This window comes from Saccopteryx leptura, chromosome 9, assembly GCF_036850995.1.
Source record: "Saccopteryx leptura isolate mSacLep1 chromosome 9, mSacLep1_pri_phased_curated, whole genome shotgun sequence".
Classification (NCBI taxonomy): domain Eukaryota; kingdom Metazoa; phylum Chordata; class Mammalia; order Chiroptera; family Emballonuridae; genus Saccopteryx; species Saccopteryx leptura.
Window position 1 is genome coordinate 64639123 of NC_089511.1, and position 17860 is coordinate 64656982.

At 39.2% G+C, this 17860-nt stretch overlaps 1 pseudogene; it reads left to right on the top strand.

Moving 5' to 3' along the window:
* The first annotated feature begins 3063 nt into the window (after positions 1-3063).
* Positions 3064-4329, top strand: LOC136381509 (nuclear factor erythroid 2-related factor 3-like; annotated as a pseudogene).
* The last annotated feature ends 13531 nt before the right edge of the window (positions 4330-17860 follow it).

Consider the following 17860-nt stretch of genomic DNA (forward strand, 5'->3'; position numbering starts at 1 on the left):
AGCTGCAAATTAAACAACTTGAAATTTATGCTCTTGAAAAAATGGCACATCTTGAACCAAAAGTATCATGATATAGTATTATTTGACCCCCAGTAACATCTTAACAAGGTACCTTAGAGGACAGTATAGAGATGAAGCCCAGGAGAAAACAAGAAACATAGTATTGTGAGACTACTCGAAGCTTATTGCATATACCCATCTATTTTCATAAATGGGAAACTGAGGACCAGAGACATAAAGTATCTTGGCCCAGACACACAGCTAGAGGCAGAGCTATGAATAGAAATTCATGTACCCTGACTCTATCTAGTCATCCAGTCCAGTTCTCTTTCAGCTTCTCCTTTTGAACTGTTACCCTTAGTAGAAGAAGCAGAGCAATCAAGTTAGTCACCACCACCTCTTTTTAATTGGTTAATTAGCGAGATTTGGGAAATCATCTTTAAAAAAATCATGGATTTGTCTCATTCACATGGATGTTCTCTAGTCAATAGCATAAATGTTCTTAGAGACTTTTTTTTTTAGTTTGAATGAGCCACGATTTCTTACAGTCAAACTTTCAAACACACAGACACACACAGACACATAGACGCACAGACACACATACACACACACAAAACCCTTATAGCCATTAACTGAAACCAGGTTTGCTGCATTAGCAGGCAACATCAACTGCTTAATGAGGTGCCCCTGTACAGTATGATCAATAGAGAGTTCAGGGTGGGGTGCCATATCTCCTCCGAAACTCACCCATTTTCTAGACAAATGCAGAGGGCATGGTGGGCAAAGAAGCAGGTGAATTAGTGTCGGGGAACATCTTTTATTCATGGGAATCATACATCAGAGGAAAATGAGCATGGCTTAGTTCTGTTACAGGAATAAAATAAACACTGGAAAGTTGGCATTTTGTCAATATGCCATTTATGATTTGTGTAGTAGTTACTTTGCACTTTGTGTGAAACTGGTTTACTTGTGAGTTTGTTTATGAACTTCAGTGTGTACATGTCTATGAAAACTCTTTAAAATAAGAGACAGTGTTAAGCAATAGCATTTCTTCTTTTATGGGTGAGAAGACTGGAGGGTAAATTTTAAACTCCCCAAACAGTAGGGGTAACTGGAGGGAGGATGGCTACTTGGGGCTGTGGATCTCCCAACATTTAGTGAGGGACTTGAACCGGTGAACCATGGTGGAAGTCCTCTCTGCTGGCCAGCTGGAATTTTCAGGAACATCCTCATCCCTGTCAGGTGGTGCCCTGGGTATTGGTAGAGACACTGTAGTATGTTTCTAGGAGGCGCTATAGGCACAGAAATTCACAGCCATGGTGGAGGGGCTCAGAGAGACATGCACTCCACTCTGGGTTCTCCCATTCATGTTTTGGCACCCTTCTTTCCCTCCTTTCTGAAATGGTGGTGATAATGCTGTTCTTACATGGCTGCTATGAGGAAGAAATCACATTCTTTTTTTTAAATTTATTTATTTATTTATTCATTTTAGAGAGGAGGGGAGAGAGAGAGAGAGAGAGAGAGAGAGAGAAGGGGGGAGGAGCAGGAAACATCAACTCCCATATGTGCCTTGACCAAGCAAGCCAGGGTTTTGAACCGGCAACCTCAGTGTTTCCAGGTTGATGCTTTATCCACTGCGCCACCACAGGTCAGGCAGAAATCACATTCTAATCCATGTCAATTCCTTAGCATTAAGGAATGCTAAGTTCTCTTTCTTTCAGGTTAGTAAAGATGTGGTTGTGGTACCTCCCTCTTCTCTGTGGAAGTAGTGACCCCTCTTCTCTGGTAGTAAGAGGTCAGTCCCTACATACTTTGCATTGATAACCTTAGTTTCCTCATATGTAAAGTGGAAGCATAGTAAAGTCATATTGCACATTTATTATAACTAGATGAATTGTGTAGAGAGAAAGAAGGAGGGAGAATGGGAGAGAGAATTTAAATAATGGGGTTGATTAAACTCACATGAACATCCAGTGAACGTAAACCAAAAAGCAAGCATGCTGTGGGGGTTATGAACCTGATGTTTCTCTGTTGGGTCTCAGTTGCCATGTGCTACACATGAGGTGTGAGGAGTCTGCCATGAAAAGTCTGAGTCTGGCTCAGAAACACACACATATACACGTACATATGGGGTTTATGCTCACGTGTCTGTGTGTGTGTACATATAAAATGTGTGTGTACCTACATTCCCAACAACATGGCCCTTAAGCACAACCAACCACACAATTAGATGTTTCATTGCAGAAATTTCCACCTCTTCTAATGCTGTATCACATTAATTGAAATATGGTGTGCTCATCTTCAACAAAGTGTCTTCTTCAAGTGTGTCTTCCAAGGTAATTTTAACTATAGGGGACTTTTTTGTTCTCTTCTGACTTTAGCATCTAATCCCCAATGAGAGAACTTCAGTGTAAATATCTATCCAGGGCTACTGTGAGGATCAGGTGAGATAACAGGTATGAAAGAACCAGGAAAATGGTAAAGCAGGAGACACATTCAAGATGCTATTGTTAATAATGCCTTTTTTTTTTTTTTGACAAACTAAGTCATAGCTTTATTTTCCTGGTTGCATTTATGTCTTCATTATATTTTATTGGTTAGAATTATTAAAAAAAAATTAAAAAACTCCCTCAAAATACCCCCTCCCCTCCCCAACCAACACTACTTCATTATAGCCTTTACTATCCATGATCCTCTACAATGTGAATTTAGACTGCCAACAGCTAGGAAGAGGGTTGCATCTTATAAAGTAGTAAAATACAATAAGATTATAACATTAAAATAATCTAATAACAAGACTAGCTTTTTACTAACCTAATTAAATTTTCTAAATTGCCATGATATTAGAAGAACTAATCTTTCCCCAAATAGAGCATATTCTGGTTTGGGCTCATACTGTATATTGAATTGTCTGTATTATTTAACTGGGGAAAGGTATTCATAGTCAACAACACATCCTTTTTGTACAGAGAAAAGAAAATGCTGTATTACGTACTAGAACTACTTCCAAAATTGGGTTATGTGTACCACATTGCTTTTTTCCCCTTCCTTTTTCAGGGCATCTCACTGGTAGATATTCATTTTCAGGAAGTAGCAATGATCTCATGAATTCTTCAGTATATTATAATGTAAATTTCAGCCAGCCTATAAGTCATATGAAACTCACGAGGCCATGCTGCTGTGTCCTGATAATACATTCAGAAGAGGTTCAGAAGAATGGATTTAGTCACAAGAACCATTTCTGAAGTTAAAGTCTCATACCACCAATCCTGAACCAACCTTTCCTGGAACTAATTTGACAAATTTTCTTCTACTCATTGACCATCAGATAAGGAATCTAACAAACCAAGACCTTCTGTATCACCCTGATATAAACATCTTTGATTAAATCAGTTCAATGGCTTTGTCTATAGAAGAAGCTTTAGATCTAATGGAAGTGTCTCACCTTTTTGAAGAACTGGATTTTGATTCTGAGCTTTCTTAAATTCAAGCCATAATAGCACCTCTCTCACCAAGACTAATTCCTTCATGTGTGAAGGTGCTGTAAGTTAAAGTAGTGACTTTAAATCTGTTTTCCTCTAGACTTTAGAAGGGGCTGTGGGAGGCTACTATCCAGAGCCCAGTAAGCTCTGTCACATGGATTTAAGGGTGATTCTGGTTTTCATAGGAACCTTGCATTTCAACACATATTACATAACCACACTTACCACTTACAACCAAGTATACCAGAATCTACTTCTGAATCTTTTTTATGGCCTGAGAAGTCACAGAAAATAAGGAGTGAGCTGTCTGAGTGACACGGACAAAAACTTAAGTTGTGATTAACGCTGTGCTAAAGCTCTGCACATCCCTTTTTCTGTAGATGAAATCATCCACATGCCTGTTTATTCTTTCAATAGCATTCTTAGCAGGTACTACTGGACAGATCTACAAGTGTTACTTCTCTGTGATAGATATTAGATGAAAAGGGAAAAGTAAAGGTCACTGGACATAATTTTGTATCTAGAAGATGATGTATATAACTTGCAAACAAAGAAAAAACCCCTCAAGAGAGAGGAGCCCCGTGAAACAGTGCTATTAACATAAAACAGAAACTGCTAACCTTTATCATGATATTTTTAGTAGGTTAAGAGATGATGAAGGTAGGTCAGTCAATCCAAACCAACATGCTTTTCAATGCAGTCATGATGGAAGTGTTTTGATTGTACCTGAGAAATTAGTGACCTCAACTGTAATAAGGAAACCCAAAAAGGAGAGAGAAAAAATAAGAAAGGAAATTTAAGAGGGATTGATTCCATAATTACATATAAGGTAGTAATGTTCAGATAACATATGGGTCAAATCACTGACACTGCTTCAAGGTTTAGCTCAAGTGTTACTTATAGAAGTATCTTCGAAGTACTGTTAGTTGAATCACTCATTTAAAGCCCCATTTTGAAGCTTATACAGACAAGTTTAGGACTTCAAGATTAGACTTGTGGGAAATCTGGGGAAAGCCACAAATTTCCATGAAGTCCTGCACTATATGTACAATTCATAAATATGTACAAGGAGTAGGATGACATTTCTGTTTTTGACTTGAAATGCAAAGTAGCCTTGACTCATTTAGCACTAAATAAAGTATAGTGAGTGTTCCAAAAGCTATCTTAATTCTTATGAATACTCAAATTATAATTGTTTCTCTGTGAAAATAAATTTTATACTTGAATTTATTTAAAAAATTAACTTTTATCTTATATACATAAATTCTAAGCAAATTTACTTTGGATACTTTCCCTCCAAAATACCCAAATTCAGGAATACAGGTAAAAATCTAGCAAATAGGGCAGCATGTTAGACTCAAGCCAAATTGAAGTCAATATAGTCTATTAAATTAATCAGGGAAATCCCCACTTGGGTTTAACAGAATATTATATAAAATAAAAAACTATAAATGGCCAACCTCTAAATCATGGTGTCGAAAAGAAAATAAGGCTTTAAAAAGAGAGCTGTAGGCTTTAATGGCTGAGAACAAAGAACTTTACAATCACCAGTTTTAGAGATGGAACAGAATTACCTGTGTATAGGAACATAGAACTCCCCGGGCAAGTACAAACATCCATACCATTGATGTCTGACCAAAAGCTCATGTAGCTTCATGCAAAAACATATAAGCCATACATGAATACAAACCAATGGTAAGGGAAGAGACAAGAGATGAGCACAGACTCTACAACCAAAGAACTGGAAATACTAAAATAGGACAGTAAGAAACAGTGGATTTGAGCCTTGGCCAGGTTGCTCAGTTGGTTAGAGTGTTGTTCCAGTATGCCAAAATTGTGGTTTTGATCCCTGGTCAGGGCACATGCAAGAAACAACCAATGAATGAATAAATAAGTGGAACACCAAATCAAGGTAGAAAACAAAAAACAAGTGGACTTTAAAATGAACTACAATGTCATTAATTTTAGAAATGATGACATTGAAATGCAAATGAGTTAACATGAATACTGTTAGTCTAATATTTGATTTCAAAATGAGGTTGTCAGATATTTCTTTTTTTTTTTTTTTTTTTTCATTTTTCTGAAGCTGGAAATGGGGAGAGACAGTCAGACAGACTCCCGCATGCGCCCGACCGGGATCCACCCGGCACGCCCACCATGGGGCGACACTCTGCCCACCAGGGGGCGATGCTCTGCCCATCCTTGGCGTCGCCATATTGCGACCAGAGCCACTCTAGCGCCTGGGGCAGAGGCCACAGAGCCATCCCCAGCGCCCGGGCCATCTTTGCTCCAATGGAGCCTTGGCTGCGGGAGGGGAAGAGAGAGACAGAGAGGAAAGTGCGGCGGAGGGGTGGAGAAGCAAATGGGCGCTTCTCCTGTGTGCCCTGGCTGGGAATCGAACCCGGGTCCTCCGCACGCTAGGCCGACGCTCTACCTCTGAGCCAACCGGCCAGGGCCAGATATTTCTACCATAAGAATCATTTGCCTAACAACGTAGAAATCAGAAGTCCAAGTATTATCTTGGGTTGCAAAATGCAGTGTTTTATAAGAGTGTATTTTTTATAATAAACTTCTTGACTATAACTTCTCTTTCAGTCTTTGGGTGTATGGATCAAGGTGGAATGTTTTGTGTCTACTACATTTTAGGGCTTGATTAGCCTGGCAAGGTTATCAGAACTCTCAGTGAAAAGGATTATGGGAGAACTCTGGGGAGAATGGGCACCTTGCTTTCAGATGGCCATATGACTATTATTAGAGGACTGGGAATACAGTAACCTGTGGAGGATTCTGATTCAGGACCTGGAGTGGTGTCTGGAAATTTATTCTTTCAATTAGCTTCAGAGGTGAATCTGCTCTAGGACAAATCACAATGAAAGGAAATTAAATGTGTGTGTGTGAGTGTGTGTGTGTGTGTGTGTGTGTGTGTGTGTGTATTTAAAGGAATGTCAAAGAAATAAAACACAATCTTTGCAGAAATCTTTTGAGAATTATTTTTTCCTTATTATAATGCTTCACTCTAATTCTGGTGCATGACTGCAATCTTTGAGGCAGACATATCTTTTTTGTTTGTTTGTTTGTTTTCCTAAGGTATAATTGATAAATAAAATTATAAGATATTTAATATCTATATCATAATGATTTGATATATGTATATATTGTGAAAGGATTCCCCCCCATTTAGTGAATCAACACATTTGTCACCTCATATATTTATCTTTTTTTGTGTGAGAACATTTAAGTTCTACTGTCGTAGCAAATTTTCATCATACAATATATTATTATCAACTATAGTCATGTTATGTATTAGCTCCTTAGACCTTATTCATCTTGTAGCTGAAAGTATACATCCTATTACCAACCTCTATCTCCCCCACTCTCCCAACTCCTAGAAACCACTTTACTACCTCCTGGACCTTGAGGGAATTATGCTGAGAGAAAAAAGTCAGATCAAGAAAGACCGTCTTTTCCAATGATTTATTCCAGATTCCAGGATTTATTATTCACTTACCAATTCTCAGGTCCTAGTAATTCCAAAACTTAGTAAGGATCTTACAGGTTATTTGACAAATATCAGTACATTATCATTTTCAAATTTTGGAAATTTTCATGATAATTTGAAAGTTCTTTAAAAATAAATGCAAAACAAAACAGCAATGATATTTTTCAGAGATGAGCAAGCTAGTGAGAAGGGTGATAATTTGGATTTGAGTGGTTTTGGAATTTTTAAATTTTTTATAAGAGCCCTTTTCTAAATCTTTGAGACTCTGTAAATTCTAGGATTTAACTAGTGCAGGGATGATGGCTTTTAAAGAGTTCAGCTAAATTCTGGCCCCTAAGGGGGGCTTTCAAAGACTTTGGTCTTTGCTATTGAAAGCTGTTGGTTACCTATGACTTTTTTGGTATCATTCCATTCTGGACAATTTTTGCAAGAAAATGGAGTTTCAAAGAATATTTGAGGCCTGACCTGTGGTGGTCCAGTGAATAACAACACATTGATCTGAAATGGCAATGCTGAGGTTGCCGATTCAAAACCCTAGGCTTGCCTGGTCAAGGCAGATATGGAAGTTGATGCTTCTTGCTCCTTTCCCCTTCTCTCTCTATCTCTTCTCTCTAAAATAAATAAATAAAATCTTAAAAGAAAAGAATATTTGAGCCTGACTGGAAATTTGGTTGGCCTCAACATCTTTATTTAGGAAAAAAACAAGCAAAAACCAAATCAAAATGCCTAAGAAGCAGGTCCTAGATTTCTGAGCTATCTGTAGAACTGAGTTGAATGAGTGAGTATCCTGCGATGGAAATGGTGATTAATTATTGATCTAATGATAGAAATGGAGAAGGTACTAAGTCACATTATAAGATAAGAGATACGGAGACAGGTCAGGAGCCCAACCAGCATGGGAAAAAATATCAGAAACCAGTGTCAAACAGAAGTCAAGCCATGAAACAAGAATTCTGGAAAATACTAGAGTTCAGTCAGCAATCTAGTGAGCTTTATAGTAAGACAGAGCTAGTTTCACACCCTGACTCTTATTACTTGCTTGCTGTGTTACTATGATTGAGTTACTCCACCTCTCTTTTTCTCAAATTTCTTAACTATAAATTATGGGTTTTTAAAATTTATTTATTTTGTTTTATTTATTCATTTTAGAGAGGAGAGAGAGAGAGGAGAGACAGAGAGAGAGAAGGGGGGAGGAGCTGGAAGCATCAACTCCCATATGTGCCTTGACCAGGCAAGTCCAGGGTTTCGAACCGGCGACCTCAGCATTTCCAGGTCGACGCTTTATCCACTGCGCCACCACAGGTCAGGCTTATAAATTATGTTAATTACAAGATACATGAAATAGCTGCTGGCATGATTACTATTCATATTAGTATTATTACTATGTGGTTCTCTGCCATTCCTAGTAGGATACATTGACCAATTGTCCTGGGCATGTGAATGAGGCCAGCATGAGAGGCAGACATGAATTGGCTGGTCACTCTGCCCTTGTCAGAGTCGGTTATCTCACAGGTGAGTGCCATCCCCCTCAGTCCCTCAGTCAAACACTGGCAGGATCCACAGCCATGAGGCTGATAATACTGTGCTCCATTTGTCTTCATTTCCTCTGAGTCAACACCAGCTTGATTTTTTCATTAATGGATCATTTGCTTAGGAATTATTTTCCAGGGGAACTTAACCACTAATCCCTTTTATGATAGCAAAATCACCAAGAAGCTTCCTATATCAGTTAGGGTCTCAGCAGGCAACAGATGGCATACTCAAATTGGATAATTTATGGGGAGTTTAATAAAGGAATTATTTAGAAAACTGGGGCCAGGATGTAGAGAATCTATTAGGGATATTGCAGAATCCTGAAGCTAGTAACTACCTCATACTCTGCCCACCCTACCCTTGAAAAGAGAGGAGGTGGAGAGGAGACTGAAATTTCCCCAACAAGAGCTCTAGTCTCTGAAGGATGGAGACCATCTGGCAGGGAAGGAGCCAAAGGAACAAATAACCAAACTTCATGGTCTCTCTTCTCTCTGGCCAATTTGTACTAGCCTTCAACCAAACCCAGGGGAAAGCTAGAGGGTAAGGGAGCCTGATGAGTCAGACCACACAGGTCAGCTTCTGTAAATCTGGAGAGACAAGTGGAAGATACTTGGCTCACTTTCTCTTAGAGGCTCTTACTCGACAAGTGTAGCCATGGTCAGTAAGTGTTTTCAGGTCTATTAAGTGATGTACTGCGAGAGGTGTTTTACAAAAAATAAATTTATTGAATCCTGAATCACCCCAGAAGGTGGTGACATGGATTTAGAGCACTGCAGACCTGGATTCTACTCGGGCTGTATCACTTATTATCTCTGAGCTCTTGAGCAGGACACCTTTCTGTCTCATTTTCTTCACCTGTGAAGTGGGAGTAATAATACCTTTATAACAGAGTTGTCAAAGGAGTAAGGGAAAAAATATAAGTGAAAAATTGTGTAAATCATAAAATATACCATTTTATTTTATTTCAAGTGAATATGTTGCATACACTTTTATAGAAGAATATAGAGAGATACTATGCATGCTGCCCTTCTGTTATCAAAGAACTATATTCTAGGTGAAAAATTACAATTCTAGTGAAAAAAAAATAAGACAGTGAAATCTACATCGTGTCCTGTTAAAACATGACTTTGATTTTCATTGAGGAGCCTAAAAGTTAGATTTGAAGTGAAAATTGTGTATTAATTTTTACCTATGGAAGCCTTGTATGACATTTTCAAATCTCTCTATAAGATAATGGCTCTAAGTGGCTTATGATTAAAAAAATCTAATAAATAAAAAATGTGATGTATTGAGATATATCATTCCCCATTGAAAAGCAGTCCAGTTTCCCAGCAATGTAAATTCAGAGATCTTCTAAAGGCTCATTTCTTTTCTTTTTTTTAATTAATTTTAATTTATTATGTTTACATAGATTCTAGTGTCGCCCCAAAAGCATCCCCCCACCCCTATATTCCCCTCAACATCTCCCTTGCTCCCCTCCCCACAGCGCCCTCCCCCGTTCCCTTCAGGTTTATCCCATCCTATCATCCCCTTTCCCTCTGTCCTCTTTTCCTCTGGTCCCTTTGATCCCTCCTCTGTCTCAATTCTGTTCCTCAGTTCACATTGTTCATTGGATTACTCAAATAAGTAAGGTCATATGATATTTTTCTTTCTCTGCCTGGCTTATTTCACTTAACATAATAGTTTCCAGGTCCATACATGTTGTCACAAAGGTAAGATTTCCTACTTTTTCATGGCCCCATAGTATTCCACTGTATATATGTGCCATGGCTTTTTAATCCACTCATCCACTGACGGACACTTGGCTGTTTCCAGATCTTGGCTATTGTAAACAATGCTGCCATAAACACGGGGGTGCATTTCTTCTTTTGAATCAGTGATATGGTGTTTTGGGGATATATTCCTAAAAGTGGGATGGCTAGGTCAAAAGGCAGTTCAATTTTTAATTTTTTGAGGAATTTCCGTACTGTTTTCCATAGTGGCTGCACCAGTCTGCATTCCCACCAGCAGTGCAGGAGGGTTTCCTTTTCTCCACATCCTCGTCAGCACTTATTCTGTGTTGTTTTGCTAATAAACACCATTCTGACTGGTGTGAGGTGATATCTCATTGTGGTTTCAATTTGCATTTCTCTAATGATTAGTGATGTTGAACATTTTCTCATCTGCCTATTGGCCATCTGTATGTCCTTTTTGGAGGAGTGTCTATTCATTTCTTATGCCCATTTTTTAATTGAATTGTTTATCTTCCTCTTGTTGAGTTTTACAAGTTCTTTATAAATTTTGGTTATTAACATCTTATCAGATGTATTGTCAAATATATTCTCCCATTGTGTGGTTTGTCTTTTTATTCTGTTCATATTGTCTTTAGCTGTGCAAAAGCATTTTAGTTTGATATAGTCTCAGTTGTTTATCCTTTTATTTCACTTGCCCATGGAGATAAATCAGCAAATATATTGCTGTGAGAGATGTCAGAGAGCTTACTGCCTATGTTTTCTTCTAAGATGTTTATGGTTTCACAACTTACATTTAAATATTTTATCCATTTTGAGTTTATTTTTGTGAATGGTGTAAGCTGGGAATCTACTTTCATTTTTTTGTCTCAACACCATTTGTTAAAGAGACTGTCTTTATTCCGTTGTATGCTCTTACCTCGTTTGTCAAATATTAATTGTCCATAAAAGTGTGGGTTTATTTTTGGTTTCTATTCTGTTCCATTGATCTATGTGCCTGTTCTTATGCCAGTACCAAGCTGTTTTGAGTACAATGGCCTTGTAGAATAACTTGATATCAGGAAGTGTGATACCACCCACTTTATTCTACTTTTTCAAGATTGCTGAGGCTATTCATGTTCTTTTTTGGTTCCATATAAATTTTTGGAATATGTGTTCTATATCTTTGAAGTATGTCATTGGTATTTTAATTGGTATTGCATTGAATTTATAAATTGCTTTAGGTACTATAGACATTTTAATGATGTTTATTCTTCCTGTCCATGAACACGATATATGCTTCCAGTTGTTTATATCTTCCTTGATTTTTCTTTTATCAATGTTTTATAATTTTTCAAGTACAAATCTTTAATCTTCTTGGTTAAATTTACACCTAGGTACTTTATTTTTTTTTGTTGCAATAGTGAAGGAGATTGTTTTCTTAATTTCTCTTTCTGACAGTATATTGTTGGTGTATAAAACTGCCTCTGATTTCTGAGTATTAATTCTATATCCTGCCACCTTGCTGAATTTATTTATCAGGTCAAGTAGTTTTTTGACTGAGACTTTAGGGTTTTCTATATACAGTATCATATCATCTATAAATAATGATCACTTTACTTATTCTTTTCCAATTTGGATGTCTTTAATTTCTTCTCCTTGTCTGATTGCTGTGGCTAGGACTTCCAGAACTATGTTGAATAAGAGTGGTGAAAGGGGGTACCCCTGCCTTGTTCCTGATCTTAAGGGGATTGCTTTAAATTTTTGCCCATTGAGTATGATGTTAGCTGTGACTTTGTCATAGATGGCTTTTATCATGTTGAGATCTGTTCTCTGTATTCCTACTTTGCTGAGAGTTTTGATCATGAATGGGTGCTGGATTTTATCAAATGCTTTTTCTGCATCTATTGAAATTATCATGTGGTTTTTCTCCTTCCTTTTGTGTATGTGATGAATCACATTGATTGATATGTGAATATTGTATCAACCTTGCTTCCCCAGAATAAATTCCACTTGATCATGATGTATGATTTTTTTTTAATGTATTGCTGGATCCGGTTTGCTAATATTTTGTTGAGAATTTTAGCATCTAAGTTCATCAGGGATATTGGCCTATAATTTTTGTGTGTGTGTGTGTTGTCTTTGCCTGGTTTTGGAATCAGAATTATGCTCACCTCATAAAAGGAGCTTGGAAGTCTTCTCTCTTCTTGAACATTTTGAAGTAGCTTGAGAAGGATAGGAGTTAGTTCTTTGAATATTTGGTAGAATTAGACTGTGAAGCCATCTGGCCCAGGGCTTTTGTTTTTGGAAGTTTTTTGATAACTGTTTTGATCTCACTTGTTGTAATTAGTCTGTTTAGCTTTTATGATTGTTCCAGATTCATTTTTGAAAGATTTTTTTTTAAATTTTTTTTTAAGATTTTATTTATTCATTATAGAGAGGGGACAGAGAAAGAGAGAGAAAGAGAGAGAGAGAGAGAGAGAGAGAGAGAGAAGGGGGGAGGAGCAGGAAGCATCAACTCCCATATGTGCCTTGACCAGGCAAGCCCAGGGTTTTGAACCGGCAACCTCAGCATTTCCAGGTTGACGCTTTATCCACTGTGCCACCACAGGTCAGGCGAAAGATTTTATTTTTCAAGGAATTTGTCTATTTTACCTAGGTTGTCTAATTTTTTGGCATACAGTTCTTCATAGTATTTTCTTACAATCCAAATACTTGCTGTATTTCTGTTGTGTCAGTTGTTATTTCTCCACTCTTATTTCTAATTTTATTTGAGTCCTCTCTCTTTTTTTCTTGGTGAGTCTGGTTAAAGGTCCATCAATCTTGTTTACCTTTTCAAAGAACTAGCTCTTGGTTTCATTGATCTTCTGTATTGTTTCTTTAGCCTTTATGTAATTTATTTTCACTCTGATCTGTATTATTTCCTTCCTTCTACTTCCTCTAGGCTTTACTTGCTGTTCTTTTTCTAGTTTTTTTTATATGCAGGGTTAAGTTGTTTATTGAGCTTTTTCTAGCATCTTGAGGTATGCCTGTAATGCTATGAACTTCCCTTTCAGGACTGCTTTTGCTGTGTCCCATATATCTTGAGTTGTTGTATGCTCATTTTCATTTGTTTCTAGGAATTTTTAAATTTCTTCTTTAATCTCCTTGTTAACCTATTCATTATTTAATAATATGGTATTTAGTTTCCAAATGTTTGAATGTTTTTCAGTTTTTATTTTATAGTTGATTTCTAGTTTCATGCCATTGTGATCAGAGAAGATGCTTAATATGATTTCAATCTTCTTAAATTTGTTGAGACCCCTTTTTTGCCCTAACATGTGGTCCATCCTAGAGAATGTACCATGAGCCCTTGAAAAGAATGTATATTCTGCAGCTTTAGGGTGAAAGTTTCTGAAGATATCTATTAATTCCAGTTGATTTAGTGTGTTGGGTATAGGAACTGCTGTCTATAAACCACCTTATGGAAGAGTTAGGCAGGGATTGGTCAGTGATGTTAGGGAAATGAGGCTACTTGAAGTCTAGGACTTCTGAACAGGAATGTGCAATTCCCTTGTCTGGGGTGAGTAATAAGGGAACGGGGTTTATAAGAGGACTCTGGGCTACAGCAATATGAGGAGACTCAATGGAAATAAAATAAAACTGTTGGTGGCAAGATAGGGATTGTGTGGTCTTGTGAGAGAGAAGATCTATGAGAGAACGAGAGAAATAAACTGTGGTGGGCCTCTTGAAAGTTAATTTTTCATTTTCCTGGGATGGTAAAGCTGCTGTTGCAAGTGTGTGTAAACAAGTTGGCCAACCTCTGACAGTAGCGTCTAGTTGTTTTGATAGGTAGGGTATAATTTTTAAGCTTTCCTCACAGTCCTTACCCAATAACCTGATCACCATCCCCTGTATTTCACCTGTGTATAGTTTGAAGGGCCAGGAAAGATTGGGGGGAGAGGACTGGAGCTGATATAAGGGCTTGTTGGAGGTTTTTGAAATGTGCTTGTATATTAAGGGTAGGTTGAATATCGATGGGGTCTGTCAGTGTTCTGTTTATTGGCTGATAAATTGGGTATGCTAGAACACCGAAATTAGGAATCCAAATGCAAAATGTCCAGCCAAACCCAAGAAGAAAAAAGATTCTATTTGCTTGTGGGGCTGTGAGGGAGGCAATAAGGTCCCTTCTGTTGGCTATGATGCCTCGATTTTGGGGGTCAGAGTGAGATCGAGAGTTTAATAGTGTGTTGTTGGGAGAGTTCGTTTGAAAGGCTACATAAGAGGAAATTATTTACATAGTGTAAGAGGGTGCTTGGGGAAATGTCTAGATTAGAAAGGTCTGATGCCAGGGCCTGCCCGAAGAAGTGGGAACTACCTCTCCCTGAAGCCCTGGGGCAAGACTGTCCAAGTTAGTTGGCGTGAAAGGTTAGTGGTGGGATCGGTCCAGGTAAAGGCAAATAGGTCTTGGGAAGTGGGATATAACGGGATAGTGAAGAAGGCATCTTTTAGGTCAAGAATTATAAAGTGGGTGGTATTGGAGAGAATGAGGGAGAGAATAGTGTATGGGTTAGGAACAATTGGTTGGATGGGTAGTACTGCCTGATTAATAAGGTGTAAGTCCTGAACAAGGTGATAGAGACATCCGGCTTTTGTACAGGCAACCTGGGAGTATTATAGGGAGAATTAGTGGGTCAATGAAGGTTTTGGGAAAGAAACCAGGTATTAATGGGGTATAATCCTCTTTGGCTTTCTGCTGAGATAGGATGTTGTGCTTGGCAAGCAAATTTGGAGGGGTCCTTGACCTTTATTTGTATGGAAGAATAGTGTTGAGCTATAAAAAGGGTGGAAGTATCCCATACCTTGGGGTTTATGATTGAGGGGGATAATTGGAGGCGGTGTCTGTGACTCAGAAAGGAAGAGAAAGAGAGAGGCTTTGGCTCATTGTATTGATAAATAAAACATGAGGGAGGCTTTAAATTTTGATAGAATGTCCTTACCTAGGATGGGAGTTGGACATTTGGGAAGAATGAGAAATGAATGTGAAAAAGGGGTATTAAGAAGATAAAAGTTAAGGGGTGGAATAGCTTATGGTTGGGAACTTAAGCCATAGACTCCCACAATAGAGACCTGAGATGGGTATGAAGGGCTGGGGAATTCAGGTAAAGTCAAGGAAGTGGCCCCTATGTCAATTAAAAAGGAGATTGTCTTACCTGTCACTATTAAGGTTACCCGAGGCTCTGATGGTGTGATCCACATGGGGTAGTCATGCCTGGACACTGTCAATCCTCAGTAGCGAGGCCAAGGAGACTGGGCAAGCTCAAGTCCTGGTCACTCTGTGATGCCCAGGGAAGGGATGAGACCCAGCCTTCAGGGGCCTTGTCATAATCCGATTTCCAATGTCCTCTTTCTCTGCACAGTGGTCAAGGCCCAGGGGGTGGTCAAGGCTTAGGACGTGCTATAGCCTAGCGGCCCTCCTTGCCATGTTTGTAGGAAGGGCCTGGCCCCTCATCCTGATTGAGGTACATGTTGTATTCTGGGGTTGTTGATGTCAGCAACAAGCATTTGGCATTTTACCTGATCTCTTTTGGATTTTTGTAATTTTGCCTCTTCATCTCGATTATTAAAGACTTTAATGGCTAGGTTTATGAAGGCCATATTCTAGATTTTTATAACTCTGTGGGGTCTGAGGGCCATCTTCTAGATTTTTATAACTTTTGCTGGATGTCTGACGCTGAGATAAAATGCACATTTAGGAGTAGAGTGCCCTCTGGAGTGTCAGCACGTAGGGCAGTATACTTCTGTAATGCCTCTGTTAAGTGGGAAAGAAAAAGGGCAAAATTTTTGTTTGGGCCCTGGGTTGTTTCTTGTAGTTTTTTTACAAGTGACTGCCTTATAGGCAGCCTTTTTTAACCCTATTATTAAACAAGTTATCATGTGGGCTTTATGTCAGCATCCAGGGAATCTCCCTGATATTGCCAACTGGGCTCCTCTCATGGCACAGCAGTGGCCGCAGGGGGTTGGGTATTGTCCTGTCTGTGGAGATCATCTGCATTTGTCTGGGCATTGAGCCAGACTCTTTCCTTCTTCAGGGAAAGGGTGGAGGATAAGAAATGTAAATGTTATGTCATGTTAAGTCATAAGATAGGGTTAAGTATTCAAACTCTTTGATAAAGGTATCAGGATTCATTAAGAAGGATCCGAGGCATTTTTGCTCTAATTAGGGGAGGTGCATAGGAGGGGAAGCTCTTAAGTCAGCCAGATCAAAAAGGGGGTTAGGAAGAGTTTTGGCATCTGAAGATTCAGAGGCAGATGTGGGCAGTGAGGGCTAGGAGTGCATAAGGAGAATCTGATAAGTAGAACAGGACTGACAGAGTGAAGGGCAAGTGTGGACAGAAGTTGTCTAGGTCAGTGAGTATATTAAAATCAAAAGTGCCATTATCTGGCAAGTGGACCTATTGTCTAGTTTATATTGGGGCCAGGCCACATTGTTCTCCCACCAGGCGTAGGCAATTTAAGTTTTCGAGGAGGCAACCCAGTAGAGTGTTTTTAGGAGTGGATTGGGAATTTCGCAAGGCACAGGGGATGAGTGAGGGTGAAAGCCTGCTGGTTCGGAGTGATATATTTCAGCTGGAAGGGTGTCCCCTCAACGAGTGAAGACACCTGGAAGCCCAGTAGGATGGTGAATGCTCGCCTTGGGCAGGCATCCCTTTCCAAGAGGGGTTCAGGCCTCAGCTGGAGGATAAAGCTGGAGAGTGTTCCGGCCTAGCACTGAGACTTTCCATGACCGTCAGGGCAAACCAGAAAACGTGAGAAGGGACCACAGAGTATTCACTCTCCTGAGGTGACTGGCCGGAGTGGATGAGGGGTCAGCAATGGAAGCCGAGGTCCTGATCTGGTGTTCCTCTTGGCTGGCTCAGGAGACCCGGCTGGGAGGAGGGCATTGCTTAAGGACTCTGAGCCCTCAGTGTCTGGTAGGATTCTGAGGTAAGCCTAGGATGAGCTGCCACTGCCAACTGCTCTCCAAGGTGCAAGCCCAATGACTAGGGACAGTCCCTAGCAGAGCCCTGCTCCCTTTCAGGTCTCCTGGGTTTTGGCACCAAATGTTAGGTACTCAGAGAGGAATGGCATGAGACCAAGGGAAGTAAAACAATGGGCTTCATTAACACATCTGGATGTAGATGGGCTGAGGCAAAAAAAAAGGTGTCAGTCCTGAGAAAAGGGAGTCTGGGGGCTTTTTAGGGTTTGAAAGTTTTTGCTGACATTCATGTCACTAGGGAACTGGTAAAATTTCATTTGCTCTTTGGAATTCAGGTGAGTCAGTCTATAGTTAGTTCCAGAAACACCAGAAAGATATTTACAGCCTTTGATTCTCTCAACCATGCTTGTTCCTCTTGGGTTAGACTGTGGTCATTGTGATCTGCAAAGTCCTAATGACAATGGGAGTTCAGAGGGGCAAAATGAAACTGCCTTTGTTCTACCTAACAAGCATGAATGAAAGTAAAGCCTAACAGAAAATGGCCCAGTTGCAGGGACCTTTTGAAAAGATATCACATAGAAGGCATCTTCCTTCCTGTACTCACCCTCCTACACCCTCTTCCCACTTGATCATTTTATTGAACTCTTCCTCCCTCCCTCCAAAATGTGTTTCTAATTGC